The following is a 15,166-nucleotide window of genomic DNA, read 5'->3' as shown; positions in this document are numbered from 1 at the left end:
AAATGGGGTAGTAGAGGGGACATGGGGAATTACAGACCAGTTAGACTTGCATCCACTGTAGGAAAGGCAATGGAAAGGCTCATAATAGAGAGAGATCTAGTAACCCTAAATAGGGAAGCGAGGCTGGAGGCCACCCAACACAGCTTCTGCAAAAATAGGTCCTGCCAGACAAACCTTGTGGAACTTTATGTCAAGGTTTCCAGGTGGCTAGATGGAAGGGATGCAGTGGATGTTGTTTACCTGGATTTCAGCGAGGCCTTTGACAAAGTGCCCCATGATACCCTGGTGGAGAAACTGAGGAGTTTTGGGATACACCAAAGCACCGTCCGGTGGATTAGGGCATGGTTGACCGACCGAAAGCAGAGGGTAACCATTAGTGGGGAATCCTTGGAATGGCGGCCAGTGACAAGCGGGGTCCCCCAGGGCTCTGTCCTGGGGCCAATCCTGTTCAATCTTTTCATCAACATCATGGAAGAAGGGGTGAACAGTCTGCTGATCAAATTCACAGACAACACTAAAACTGGAGCAGTGGCCACATCTGAGGAGCAGGTACTCCAGATCCAAAAGGATCTGGACAGACTATGGAAGTGGGCAGGAGACAACAGGATGGCGTTCAATGTGGATAAGTGCAAGGTCTTGCACTTGGGGCATAGGAATAGGTGTCATAAGTACAGGTTAGGAGACAAGTGGCCGGAGAGCAGCACTTGTGAAAGGGACCTCGGGGTGCTGGTTGACTGCAGGCTAAACATGAGCCAGCAGTGTGATGCGGTGGTCAAGAGGGCGACCACCACCCTTGGTTGCATAGCCAGAAGTGTGGCTTCTAGATCAAGAAAGGTATTACTACTGCTCTATACGACTCTGGTGCGCCCTCAACTGGAGTATTGTGCTCAGTTTTGGCCCCCTCATTACAGAAAGGATATAGCCAGGTTGGAGTCAGTGCAGTGTAGGGCCACAAGGTTGGTGGCCAGTTTGCAGGGGATGCCGTATGAGGCAAGATTGAGGGCACTGGGCCTCTTCAGACTGGAGAGGAGGAGACTCAGAGGGGATATGTTGGCGACATACAGGTATGTGAGGGGGTGTCACACGGAGGTGGGTAGAGACCTGTTCTCCCCTGCAGAGGAAGGCAGGATGCGCTCCAACGGAGCAAAGCTCAGGGAGCCAAGGTTCCATTTGGATGCCAGGAAGCACTTCCTGACATTCAGGACCCCGAGGGTGTGGAATGGGCTTCCACAGGAGGTGGTTGAGGCCCCATCGGTGCGGGTGTTCAAGGATAGGCTGGACATGCACATGGTGAGCATGTCATGAGTGGAGGCGGGGGTCAGACTACATGGCCCAGGAAACCCCTTCTGACTCGCTCAGTTTCTATGTTTCTATTTAGGATAGTTAAGCCAAAAAGGACTTGTGAGGTGCTACAAAAAGAAGCCCATTGGGTCCTACCCTCTGTTGTGGCAGGTCACCAATTCGCACCATCCCACTCAGATGCCTGTCCAGTTTCTTTCTGAATATCTCTAATGGTGGAGAGCCCACCACCTCTCCAGGCAGCTGGTTCCACTGTTGTGTTGCTCTGACAGTGAGGACGCTTTTCCTGATGTCCAGCCTGAATCTGGGTTGTCACAACTTGAATTGATTACTCCATATCCTACACTCTGGTATCAGCGAGAAGAGATCTTAACCTTCCTCTTTGTGACAGCCTTTGAGGTACTTATAGAGGGCTATCATGTCCCCCCTGTCTTCTCAAGCTGAACATGCCCAGTTCTCCCAGGCTCTCCCCATAGGGCAGAGTTTCCAAACCCCGGATCATTTTCGTTGCCCTCCTCTGGACCCTTCCCAATGTTTCTGGAATCTTCTTAAATCAGTTGAGGTCTGACTCGTGAGGAGTACAGGGGAACTATTACTTCTTGCGGTTTGGAAGAAATGCTTGTATTAATGCATTCCAAAACAGCCTTTGCCCTCTTTGCGGCTGCATTGCATTGCTGCAAACTGGGTTGGACCCGATGGCCTTCTAGGCCCCTTCCAACTCTTACTGTGCTACGTTTCTATGATAACCGTGTTTCTTGCCCTGGCATTTTCTGTTACTATTGCTGTGCATGATTGTGGCAGCTGGACACATAAAGGGAAGGGCTTCTCCCCGGAGTGCATAGTTAAACCGGGAACTCACTTCCGCAAGACTTCGCGATGGCCACCAATCTGGGCAGCACGAACAGGGCCCTGGACAGAGGCATGGAGCTGAAGGCCCTCAGTGGCTTCTCACCCCACTGGCTGAGCTCCACCTCTCATATCACGGCGTGTACCTATGTGCCGTGGTGATGGGGAGCCCAGGCAGAAGGGGGGTGTTGTATTGCACGCCCCAACTGGGTGGCCCGTGCTCTGACCCAGCAGGACTCTTTCCGATGCTCTGGAAGTGGCACAAACGGAGTCGGCACTGCCACGCGCAGGCGAGTCCCACGGAGTCGACGGGTCCTTCTGCGAGGGACAAGCAAGGAAGACCCCATTGTCTCTAGCCACGGTTTCCTCTTCAGGACCAAGCTGGAAGAGATGCACCGACTGCAAGGCCTCTGGATGGCTGTGAAGCTGTTCATTTGGCAGGCGGTTTTAGGTGGAAGCCGCGGCAGATGGAGGGGCTGAGGAGTGCCTCCCCCTCGCTCCCTCCCTCTCCTCTGCCAGGTTTCCTTCTGAAACTCAGAAATAACTTGGCTGGAGCCGGCGGGGAGAAGGGCCCAGGGCAGAGGTGTCGCACCACTTTCAGCCCAAGGGACGGATGCTATTTTGGGAAAGCTCTCAAGGCGGCCACATTCTGGGGCGAGCAGGGGTGAAGGTGAAAGGAGAGGGGCAAAAATGTCAGCCTGTTTAGTTTGAAGTATCCACTGCAGTAATGATGCCTTAGGGGAAGTTGTCTTGACCTTTCAGAATGTGGGTGGGGTGGGGTGGGGGAATGTGCAAAAGCCAGTGGTTAGGGGAAAGGGAGGCAGACATCTGAGGAACTGGGGGAGTTTGCTAGCCCAGGAAGGCTGGGTTTAGCCCTCCAGCCTAAGTTCCTGCACCCCCATCGCATGGAAGGGGGCAGTTTTTCCACTTGAAATCAAGCCATTCTCTAATGTTCAAAGGGGACCATCATCTGCCACTGAATCACGTGCAGAGGGATACAGCCTCGGAGGTGACGGAGGGGAACATCTGACAGTGAGATGCCCAAAGCCATACCCAGGCCAGACTTTGCATGGAGAACGTTCAGCATGTTTGGAGGGACCGGCGTTTTGCAGAATAATGCTTCCAGGAAGGTTCGGTCTATGGATCGGGTCACAAGTGTGGGGAAAGCTGCTGCTGAAGAGTCCGCAGACCTGCTGTCCATCAGACTTCACCAAGACCAGGTGGGCTTCAGGCTTTCTGGATCTATTTTATTTTAGAATACTGAAAGCTTCCAGCTGAAATACTGAACTGCACCATTACAATAGGAGGTCTGCTGGTTTCAAGAAGGGAGGCCAAGATTTGTGACACAAGATGTCTAGAGACAATTTAGGAATGTGTTCTTGGTACCAAAACAGAAGTTGGCACACACAGTCTCGCGCGTGTGTGTGCACGCACCCCCCCCCCACCTTCTTCTGTGTCCTTTGCCCCAAACCTTCTTGATTTCAGTGGCCTATTTTGGGAGGGCAAGCGGTGGGGGGAGGCATTTTGTGGACCCTGGTGGGAGTGGGAAACCCCAGTTGATCTACTGCAGATGATCTGAAGACATGCCGGGATTTCACAGTCTACCTGTTCCCCATGTAGAAAATCCCAGCTGGCTCAGACATGCTGACCTGTTAAGAGGCAAGGAGGCAGGCAGCGCGGGCTGTGCTGCAGTCTCCCAGCCAGGCCAGACTGCCTGGGTCACCAGAGCCTCCGGCAGCATGTGCATCCCTGGCCTGCAGAGCAGAACTGTGACGCCCGCTGCCCCTGCTGGGGAGGCACGCAGCACCGAGGGGCCGTCCCCGCTGTCCCCCCCGCTTCTGGAGCATCAGGCAGCAGGACAACCCGTCAGGCACCCACTGGCCAGCAGGGACGCAGCTGCTCCGCGCTTGGCTGTTTTCTCCTCCCCATTCCTATGTGAATCGCGTCTGCTGGATTGTGAACCAGCAGGCAGGGACTGTCTCATTTTGTGGCGGGGGGGGGGGGGGGGGGAAGGACCTTGAAGCCATGCAATAAATGGACAGCTAAAAAGTAGGTGAAGAATTCACAAATGCAGCCAGTGCTGGTGACGGCAATGCCCGGGCAGGTGATCCGAGCAGGCCGAGGGCCGGAGTGACACTCTCCCATGGGCTGAAAAATGTTAGGCGGCGGGGCCTCGTCCCTTGACAACTTCAGGTGGGTTAGGATGGAAACAGAAACTCTGTAGCATGAGCCAAAAATAGAGCCCGTCCTTCCCACCCTCGGGATGTCTTGCCCGGACTTCCTAATCCTCATCACTCCCTTCCTGGTTTTCTCTTGCTGCATCTTCTGCTCAGGATAGTCCGGTGCCCTCATTTACGGAGGACAGTCCTCTGTCTGACTGCTCCCAGGGGACCGTCTTATTCTGAAGGTGTCCACCATTTGAAGGGGTGTCCTCTCTGGTCCTGGTTTAGTGCCACCAGGAGGGAGAGGCAGCCTTGATGCTCAACAGCACATGGGTGGCAGCTCACCTGGCCCCAGAGGGGAGGTGCTTCGCATGCCTATTTAAATAATAACAATAATCTCTAAAGGGGGGCCCTCCCTCAGAGAGGCTCCCTTCCCACTGCTCACCACTGCTCCTGTTCCTCCTCCCCCTCCCCATCACGGTCTCCACCAGCTTGCTTGGAAAGGCAGACAGCCAGTGGGCAGGGGGCCGTGGTATGTCCCGCCCCTCCCTTGCTGCCCCTGTGCTCTGGGCCAGGAGGAGAGGCCGGGAACAAGCAGGCCGCAAAGATGGAGAGCAGGGGCACCCCTCCTGGGGTGTGCGCCCTCGGCAGGAGCCTGACCATCCCTATTCCAGAGGCTGGTGCTGATCACAATACGCTCTGGCCTCCCCTCTGCCCCCACCGCCCCGTAAACCCCACGCCATTACCCAATAGCACCCACTGCTGGATTCCCAAAGCTGGTGCATGCGAACGTCTTGGCCTTCAGCTCCTGCCAGCAAACCAGTGCTCAGTGCTGGCAGTTGTTGCCAAAACATCTGGCACCACGCTAGAGAAGGCTGTCCTATCTGAACCCCCCGACACCTCCCCACATTGAAATCCTAGCTGAAACCCCACCTTTTCCATATAACTGAGCTAAAGGGCATGAAGCGGAAATGAGCGCCTCAGCTTGTCCCTGCCTGACACTTCCTTTCTTTCCTGGGTGTTGCTCCTATGCAAGCTTGTTGGGGCGGGAACCTGTCTTTGGGTGCTTGGTAGAAGACTTTACCCAGACAGCACAGGCCAGTGGCGAGAAATGATGGAAGTCGTGGTCCAACAACACCTGGAAGACCAGAAGCCCCCCCTGCCCCCCCCACCACACTAGATCAACGACATAGATGGGCAGAGAGTGAGAGTAGCTCTGAACTTCAACGGTCTGGGAAGTGCCTAGAAATACTTTCCTCCACCGGTCACATACCCCTTGCAGGAAGACCGTACGATATACCAAGAGACATGCCAATGAGGCCTGTCCTGATATTCCCAGGTCTCTGCTTATGAACTAGCTCATTGCCTGACACAGAGCCTGAAAGGCTCAGCAGAATTCGGGACAAGGAGGCTGAGGATCCAGGCAGCCTGGGGTCGGCTTGGGGGAAGCTGGGGAAGGCCTGCGTCTGTAGGCCTGTACAGGGGAAGCTGCACAGGAAGGTGTATCCTGTTCAGCTCAGCATGTGGCGCGAGAATCTTAGCCAGGGTTCGGCAGCCTGTGGAGCAGGAGGGAGTGCAGCCAAGCCAAGGCATTGATGAAGTTTCATGGGCAGCCTGCCAAAGGCCGATTGGATGAAGGAAAACGCACACGTACACTCAGGGCCTTTTGCTGCTCAGCATTGGCTATAAAAGGAAGTCTCTCGCTTTTTAATCCCATCTCTTCCAGCTCCGACCCAAGGTTTCTGCAGCCACTCACTTAAGAGAGATGTTCCAAGTTTCGCTTTTCATTGCCATCGCCTGGCGGGCTTCCCACTTCTGCCCCACTCCTCCTTGCCAGCTCCATCGATCCCATTATAAAGTGACTGCATTAGCCACTTTATCAGATGAACACATAAAAGAGGGAACGGGAGGAGGAGGAGGAAGAAAGTAGCCTCAAGAAAAGCAATCTGGAACTTCCTCAAATCCACACCCTGCTTTAAATCAACAAGGTTTGTGGTCAGGAAGCAAAAACTCAGTCCTGCTCCTCCCTCCCTCCCTCCCTCCCTCCCTCCCATATGCCCACTCACAAATTAATTGCAATCGCAATGCTAACAACCGGTCCAGAAAAATAGATGCTTTCACCTATCAGGGTCAAAGTGGCAAAACTGCAGCATCCAGTCCTTCAAAACCCACGTCATTCCCTTCCAAAGATGCCCCTTTGGCAACCAAGTGACCAGCAAGGCCAGTGGTGGTAGGGAGTAAATTCTCAAAGAATCAGCATGAAATGCTGGGGACCCCAAATGCAAGCAGATGCCACAGATCCCCCCTCAGTCCAGTATTAAATGTACACTTTTGGAGTAGTTCAAGGAGGAATTCTCAGTAAATACCAGGCTGTACACAGATCATTTCAAAGAAATAAATATCTTAAATAACACAGTGATGCAGTAAGAGTATCCCTACAGTAGTTCTGCTCTAAACAGGACATTAATTGTATGGCATTTTTGATGCAAAATGTTGTCACAGAGCTGCCCCCTTGCCAGAGTTTGGGTCCATGGCTCCAAAAAGCAGGTTATTTCAACCTTGCCAAAGACTAGGAAATTCTGCACTTTGGATGCAAAGGCCAATTTGTATTTTTCTGGATGAGCAAGGACTATTCATTCCACCCCTTTCCATGGGGGCTGGGAGAACAGCACTGCCTTCAAATTCAGGTGGGTCTCTAATGAGTTTTGCTTTCCCAGTTGGAGCTAAGACAAGAAGTCACCCAAAGTTACAGACCTGAATGTGGCCAGACTCTTGATTTCTGTTTCACCTGGGGACAGTTTTCCTCTGCAAAACTCTATAGTGCATCTCAGTGGAAAGAGAGAATGATGGGGGAGGAACCTTTCCAGGATCATTTAAAAAGAAAAGCAACCACAGACAAACAAGACCCCTCCCTTTTTCCAGCATTCTGCCAAACTCTCTGCTGACCCAAGGCTTGTCCTAGAGCAGGGTGTCTCAGGAGGAGGACCACCGCAGCCTCAGCAGACGCTTGGTTTTTATTCCAGGAAAGCTTTTCCCTGCCTCCTCAGAAGGCACCCCCATCCTGCACACCCCCCATACAGAACTGACACATCATGACCATTCCAAAAGGTGGAGGGGGGTGTGCTCGGCATCCCAGCCTCTGCTAACCACGAGGGGGAAAGTGCCTTGGTGGTGCCCAGGCTTTGCACCAGCAGCTCTCTACTGGTGAAGGTTAAACACGCCCAACTCTTCTGCAGTGCCCAACAATCTCCTGTATCGCTTTCCTCCACGGCATCACTTACTGTCCTGGTGGTGAGGTCCCATCCTCTCCAGTGTGGGGGTCATGTGCTGTCGGGATGATGCTCCACAGCTGCCAAGATCTCTCCCCAGCCCTCCACCGGTGCTCTGCTGTGCCTCTTGACTTTGCCACGGAAAACTCCCAGCACATCCCTCTCTTGCCTTCTTTTTCTGCATTCTGCTCCCTGGAAGCCGGCGAGCAGCCGCCGCAGCAAACCCTCGCAGTTCAGCTTGAGAAGTTCCTTCCTTGCAAAGAAGGGGAGGGATTTAAAACATGACACAGACGGCAAGCTGAGCTTTGCAGGGGTTTCCAGGTGCACAGGAGGTGAGCGAGAGAACTTCTTTACACACACTTTGGGGGTTTCCCTCTGCAGCTGCTCCAGCCCCCCCGACTTTAAAAAATAAACTGAGAACAAATTATAGAGAATTATCATTTTCATTTGTAAACTGCCCAACTGACGCTCTCTGGATGGTTTAAAACAATCCATAAGAACACAACTACAGAGTGTAGGCATAAGATTTCCAGTGTAAGAAAAGCAATTTAACAGCTAAAACATTTTAGTATGAAAAATACTTTTTAAAATGCTGACATATGATAAACAGGGCTCCCCCTGCCCTACCCTGGCACGCACACGCACACCCCTTATAGCTGTCAACCCATGGAAGTGTGTGCAAGGTTGTGCTAATGAAATCCTTGGTGTCTTTATTCAACAGCAAATACTGTCATGAACACCTCAGCTACAAAGCGGAGGTGGTCCCTGCCTTCCCATTTTCACCGGTACATGCAAATATGTGCAGACTCATCTGAGGTTGCTTGCCTTCCAGTCCTGGCAGGCCCTGCAGGATTTGGCCCCTGCTCTGCAAGTGAAACATTAAAACCTCCGGGAGAGATGTGGCAGGGTGCGCAGGTGCTGCTGGGCGACACAGGCCCCTTCACCCACAAGGTCTGGACACGGCCACTGCCCCGCCAGCCACGCTGGAGAAGCCCAGCCCCAGACGCGTCCAGGGGCCCAGCCGCTGGAGGTCAGTGATGCCACCTTGGTTCTTGCCCCTCCGCACAGTCTTGCACCGCCCGATTTGTGTGGGACCTCTGCCAGGGAGACGGTGCGGTCGCGACAGCCCCAAGGACCCAGAAAAGCAGGAGAGTCCATCTCCTTGCTGAAGGTTTTGAGCAGGGCTGGACTGGACCAGGACTCGGATGGAAGACCTCTTGGCATGGCGCTAGGGGCCAGGCTGCATGGAAGGCAGCTTTCCCCAGTATAGACCCATTAACGCACTCAGAACTTTAGGGGCCACATCCTCCGAAGTCACATCTGGATGAAACACAGGAGGGACCCTCCTCCTCCACAGCACCCTCTCCTTACACTGACTTTCCGCTGCGATGCGCCAGGCGCCAACGAGCTGGCGCTTTTAATGATGACTCAGCCATACTTGTTTCCCGCAGCTTCCCTCACCCATTGACTTGCCTAGATATCCTTGTGCTTTGGTAGCAATATATTATTTCATAATACTTTGTAAACTACTTTGGTTGCGTTAAGAGAGGAAATGGTATCCAAATATTTAAAATGAACAAATAAATATTAGACCTTGAGCTCCAGGGTGCAAAAAAACAAAAATAAAAAACAAAGGCTGCCAGTTGGATGCAGGCTTAAGCACAGTTTAGCCTCAACCAGGAGGTCAGCGCCCGTTAAAGGACTGTGGGATGAAGAGGGCTGGAACCACTCCAAGCCTTAAAGGGCTCAGTGGCCCGTTTTGGGGTTTGGAACGGGCAACTCGGGACCTGCCACCTGCACAGATGGTTTTGCACAGGCAATCAGGCCGTGTGGGAATGGACAAAGCGCTGGGCTTGAAATGGTGAGACCCATTCAGCCATAGGGTGGCCACGCGTCCGACCTTACAGAGGACAATCCTCAACTTGAAAGGTTGTCTAGGCTGGCCATTGTCTGCTGACACTTAAGACCTGGAAGACAGGAGGACCAGCAGGGGGCACACTGCAAGAGGCGTTGTTCTTCAGAAAACTTATTTCCAAATTGTTTATATTATAATTATCTTAACTTAATGATGTGAGCCGCCCCGAGGCTTCGGCGAATGGGGCGGCATAAAAATGTTTTAATAAATAAATTGGCACCTGCACTTATAGATTAGCATATGCAGATAGTGTGTCAGGGAGGGGACCATGGGTAAGCAAGGCCAGGCATCTGCAGAGGCCACCCGAGAAGAGTCCTGGCGAGGAGATGCTGCTGCCACCTTATGCCCCGCTCTTGCCTGACAAGCAGCCGGGAGCACCTTTCAGGGGATCCTGCCAAGAACCCTCCAAACCCTGCAACCGGCACGGATCTGCCTCCCATGTTTTGCTGCGCTTAACGGGCCACCCTGCCGTGGAGCTTGCTGGGTGACTTGGTGGTCCCTCTCACTGCGTCACACTAAACCTTCCTCCCAGGGTTTTGGTGAAGGGATAATCAGCGCTGGGAGCTGCCCTCCCCGCTTGGATGAGAACATCGGAAGACCATCCCCTCCAGCACCCAGTGGCTGCCAGCCAGGAGCCCACAAGCAGGCCTGGAGTGCAGCGGCGTCCTTCCACCCAACGTCCCCAGCACAACGTCCTGGGAAAATGCTTCGTCCTCAGCACTGGGACCAGCTCCCGTTCCTTCTCACTCTGCCCACCCAGTGGCAGTGGCCAGAAGCTACCAGCTGAGCGCTCTCTCTCTCTCTCTCCACACACACAAATCTCCTACCTGTTCCCTCCCCTCTTTGCTTCACCACTGCTGCCTGCCTTGCCAACCTAGCCCAAGAATTAGGTAGTGACATCACTGCCTCAGGCAGCAAAAGCCGGAGGCGAAGGGGCTTGACCTGCCCCCCTCCCCCAGCCAGTCTGCAATATTCAGGGGTGGTGGAAGATGCTGTCTCCTTGCACTGCAGAAAGGGTCAGCTATTGGTCCAGTTGTTTTTTTCAGGCCTGGTCTGGGAGGGGCATCGTCTCCCTTTGCGCTTCAGGCAGCAAGATGTCATGGGCTGGTTGTGATGCTTATGGCTAGAGAAGGAAGTGCCAGTGGATGGACCAGCAGAATAAGGAACAGTATGTTTTCATGGTGGGAGGGAGGAAGCTTTCTGGCCCACACGTTCCCCTGGAAGGAAAGGGCCATAAGATCTCTTGGGGTCACCCAAAACCTCGAGGAGCTGGCCCTGCTTGGGCCAAGATTGTACCCCGTCCTCACTGAGATCCTGAACTGGAGTCAGACCCACTAAAAGCAGAGGCCCGTGAGCAGCATGGTTGCCCCGCAAGTTAGTGAGCCAAGGCCCCATACTGGATTGGCAACCATTGCGTTATACTGAGAACTTGCACAGCTTGTTCACTGTGTGTGTACACATGCGGGAGAGAAAGGCTGCCTTCTCCCACATGGGCCTGTCCTGGTTTTAAGAGCATCGGGAGGCCTTTCTTTTCGGGAGGCCGTTGCAGGACCGCTCACTGGGGACAAGAGAACCGGCCTTTCCTGAGGCCGCCCCTAGGCTCTGGAGTGTCCGTCCTGCCTGAGGAGGCCAGCCCAGGCACAGTTTCCAAAGCTTTTCTGCAGACAGACAAAGACATCTTTACGTAAGTAGGACTTGGGCATGTAGGCCAGTTGGGTTGGGTGCTATTTTTGCTCTTTTTCTGTTGTGCTTTTGTGTTGTTAATATATCGTTCCACTATTCATTACATTTTTACTTTAAATGTTGTCTCTTGACATTGTTAGCCACTTTGAGTGCTACTTTCTGAGAGAAAGGAGATGCAGAAATGAAATAAATAGATCGGCAAGTGTGAAGCGCTGTGACAGCACCAGAACCCGCGTTTGGGTGTTGAGGGTGGTGGGGGTGTGGGCTGTTGTGGAACCATGCGTAGTTAGTTGTTGAAATAGGGGTGGTCCTGTTGCCTGACCCCAGCCAAAGTAGCAAAACATGGTGAACAGCCCACAGTTCACAACCCAACAAGCTATGGTTCCCTTAATAGGTTGTTTGTGGTTGACAAAAACGCCTTATTAAAGTAGTTGGGTTCAGACAACATGCTCACCCACATTGCACAACAACCCACACTCAGTCCATACTTGTTTGTTTCAAGCTTCTATAGACACAATAGCCACAGGGCTCTCTGGACAGTTTACAACAATCTTAAAATACAATTAAACAAAAGACATAAAACATTATGAAACAAATTCAATAAATAAAACCATCAGCAGGGACACCAACCGTGCTGACCTCATAAAGCGGCCGGATTGGACACGTTTGTTGAAATACCAATGATAAATTTAAAATTCATAATTGAAAATACTAACTTAGAATTAAAACTGTCAACAAACCGCCAATACCCTGGTCCAAGCCCCATCCAAGCTGCAAGACAAAGTCCCCTTGACTAAACAGAGGCCAGCTCAGCTGCATCAAAACTTTCGGATGGACAAACGGCCTCCGCAGCAAGCACAAGGCGTTCCTGCAGCTGCAGCAGGTCCGATGTCTGCGACCTTCCGTCTTTCACTGTTCCCAAGAAACCGAACAGTAGCAGAAATTGGACTACTTTCAGGAGGGTGCATGTGCTGAATCTCAGGATTGCCTTTAATTTGCAGGCATTTCACTTCAAAAAATTCCTCTTCCTTATGGAGAGAAGGAGGCCAGCACTGAGCACCATTCAGGCAATCCAAAGCACCCAAGGAGCATGCAAGGTGGCAGGGCTGAGTGTGCACGTGTGTGTGCCTGTGTGTTCACCATCTCACTACAGCTACTAACTTGTGACTTGAAAACGATGTTGCGATGTGCAGTTAGTCATCTCCCGCTTATGAGGACCCTATGAATGAAAACCCTCCAAAACAGCATATCTAGCACAGCCCTGCTCAGCTCTTGTAAATTCAGTCTGAAAACATCTGGCCAGAAAGTACAGCAAGGGGGTTTAAACAGTCTGGGGGTGGAGCCTAGTGGGTGGAGCAGGTCAGGGGTGGAGCTCGGCTCTTTGATGGTTCCAGATGCATCATGGGTCCAAAGGAAACTGAAAATGAATCACTGCCTGCAACAAGCTCAAAATCCTGGTTTTGTTCAACAAAATACCTAATTTCAAACTTGAGACAAAAATAGCAAATGGGCAGGTAAAATAGCTGAAGCCTGGACACACTACTTGCAACATAAAAAATCATGAATGTAGAAACAGTCTAACAAATGAGCAAGTGAAAGAAAAATGCATGAAAAACATTTACGCAACTCTCAAGAATCTGACACAAACCAGCCTTTACATCCAACTCACTCGCTCACTGCAAAGTTTTCTGGAATAAAAACTTTCTAGAAGCAGAAATGACAAAACTGAAGCTGCCCTACTTTGGGCACATCATGTGAAGGCATGACTCACGGAGAGGACAATCGTGCTAGGGAGAGCCGAAGGCAGAAGACGAAAAACAAGGCCAACCCTGAGATGGTCTTGCAAGAGCCGGGCAGGACGGACAAGGACGGGCATTTTGGAGGGCCAGGAAAGACTCGTCAGCGCCTAACAACCACAAGCAACTAACCAGTCTTGCAGAGGACGCAAGCAAGTGGGTCTGCAGACACAGCCCAAATCTGGAAGGATTTCCCAAATGGGCTGGGAAGCGCCTGTTGCTTTGCAGAAACTGACCAGGCCAGATGACTGTGGCACTCCCACTCAAAGAAAGTCTTGTAAGCTCTGTCTTCTTGCCTTACACCCCTTTTTACTGTATGGTAGGAACAGGAACCCCGATCAGGATCTTAAAGTCATCCTTTCCCCCATGCTGGGGTCCCAACCCAGATCAGGTCCACAGCTCCCATGTGCCAATAAAAATGGGAAACCGGAAATTACTGCTAGACAGAGGTTGATAGTTACATGCGCTCTGGCCCTTTGGCCGATGCTTCTCTAGGGATGGGTGGCAATGACCTGTTTTTCCTTGCTGATGCTCATGAGCTAAGCACTGAGCACGGCTCAGCCAGTCCTCAGGAGCCAAGCAACACGACACGAGGGCAGGGATGCGCTGATATATGTGGACAGGCATGTGCCCAGCCATCACCTCACAGCCTGCTTTTGGATTGTGCCAGGAGCCAAGCCACGAAAGCGGCCACTGACCAAGGGCCAACCCTCCCATCCTGGCTGTAGACCCACATCTTGGCTTAAACCCACAGCCAGGCTGTGGCACTGTCTCTGCCCTGGTGGGGCCAAACACACAGGCATCTCAGAATCCTCCAGGGCTCTGGTGGACTCACTCAGCGCGGTACTCTTCCTACTGAATACGTCCTGACCTTCCCTCCCAAGGGATGAAGGCAGCATACGTGGCCCTCTTTCCCTATTTTATCTGCAGGACAACGCTCTGTGGTAGGATTATGCCGAGAGACGGAATGGCACATGATCACCCACTGAACTTCACGGCAATTTGAACCGGAGTCTCTGCTCTTGCCCAGTGCCTTGAAATGCTGGCTCTTTCCTATGTCCACCCAGGTAAGCCCAAAGGACTGAAGTTACAGTATTCTATGGTTTTTGCCCCTTCATCCTCTTGCCCCATTTTCTCCATCCTGGAACAGTTAGGGGGTTCTCCTGGGTGATGGTGTTGATTGAGGGCTCCTAAAAAGTTTAACCTATTCCTGTTATTATTCCCCCCCCCCCGGGAAAATGGTTCCCATATCTCTGATCAAATTCAAGACATTCTGCTAAGACATCTCACTGGCTCTGATGCAGCAGCAAACGGTGCTTTCTCTCCATCCTTTGCCCACCAACCGTCTAAGGTGCACAGGATTCAAGCCCCCTCAAGGAATTTTGGCATCTGAGGGAGAAAATCCCACAGGTACTTGCTTTGCCTGGTGGCAAAAGATGCATTAAGCAAGTCCCTGACTGGAAACTCAGGAAAAAGGAGATCTGCAGACACCCATCCCATCTTCCCCACCTCTTCTCACCCCAGTGGAGGCAAAACTGGCAGATGGCATTCCCGGGTGAACATGAGGACGCTGGGATCCAAACCCCCACTGGCAGGTGACCTCCAGCCCCGCCTGGAGGGCCTCGGCCCCCCAGTGTATAAAATGCAACTGTGGCCAACCGCGCAGGGCTTTTGCAAGCCGGGCAGGCCAAGGGCGGGAATAGGACCGTCGGGTCAGCAAAGGGGGCCGTGCGTGCGGCAGTAGTCACAAAAGCCTAGCTCCTACCTCCACGTGTCTTGCTACAGGGCGCGCCTCGGCGAAAACGCGAGGGAGCTGGAAGGCGGCTGCCCTTCCCCGGGTCCGGCCTATGCAAGCACCCAAGGCGGCCCTGCGCTGGGGCACAGAACTGCTTCGCGCGAGCCGGCGAGAGACCTTCCTCTCCGGGCGCTCTCCGCCCCCTCCCCGCACCGAGCCGCGCCGCGCCGCGCCGGCTTGCTATTTTTGGCCGCCCGCTCCCCACTCCGCTCCGCCCGCGAACAAGGCGAGCGAGAAGTCCTTGCGGCTCTGCTATATAAGGGAAGGCAGGCGCTCCTGCCGGCGGAGAGGCTGGGGCAGCGCGAGGGACGAGGCACGCGTTTGGCACGGCGCGCGCAGAGGCGATCGCGCCGGGACAATCGGAGGCGGCCCCCTGGCGCACGTACGGGGAGTCGCCGCCG

The 15,166-nt window shown here is 53.0% G+C and overlaps 1 long non-coding RNA gene across 1 annotated transcript in view; it reads right to left on the bottom strand.

The window, feature by feature from the left end:
- The window catches only part of LOC123020658, a 31,466-nt gene extending 16,618 nt beyond the window's left edge, over positions 1–14,848 (bottom strand). Inside the window, exons 1-2 of the long non-coding RNA XR_006414169.1 lie at positions 14,736–14,848; positions 7,589–7,829 (exon numbers count right to left, since the gene is read on the bottom strand). This is a non-coding gene — a long non-coding RNA (uncharacterized LOC123020658). The remainder of the gene's footprint in view (positions 1–7,588; positions 7,830–14,735) is intronic.
- Positions 14,849–15,166: the final 318 nt, after the last annotated feature.

Source organism: Varanus komodoensis, unplaced genomic scaffold (assembly GCF_004798865.1).
Source record: "Varanus komodoensis strain SLA01 unplaced genomic scaffold, ASM479886v1 scaffold15, whole genome shotgun sequence".
In the NCBI taxonomy this organism is placed as follows: Eukaryota; Metazoa; Chordata; class Lepidosauria; order Squamata; family Varanidae; genus Varanus; species Varanus komodoensis.
This window is presented reverse-complemented; position numbering and strand designations above follow the sequence as displayed.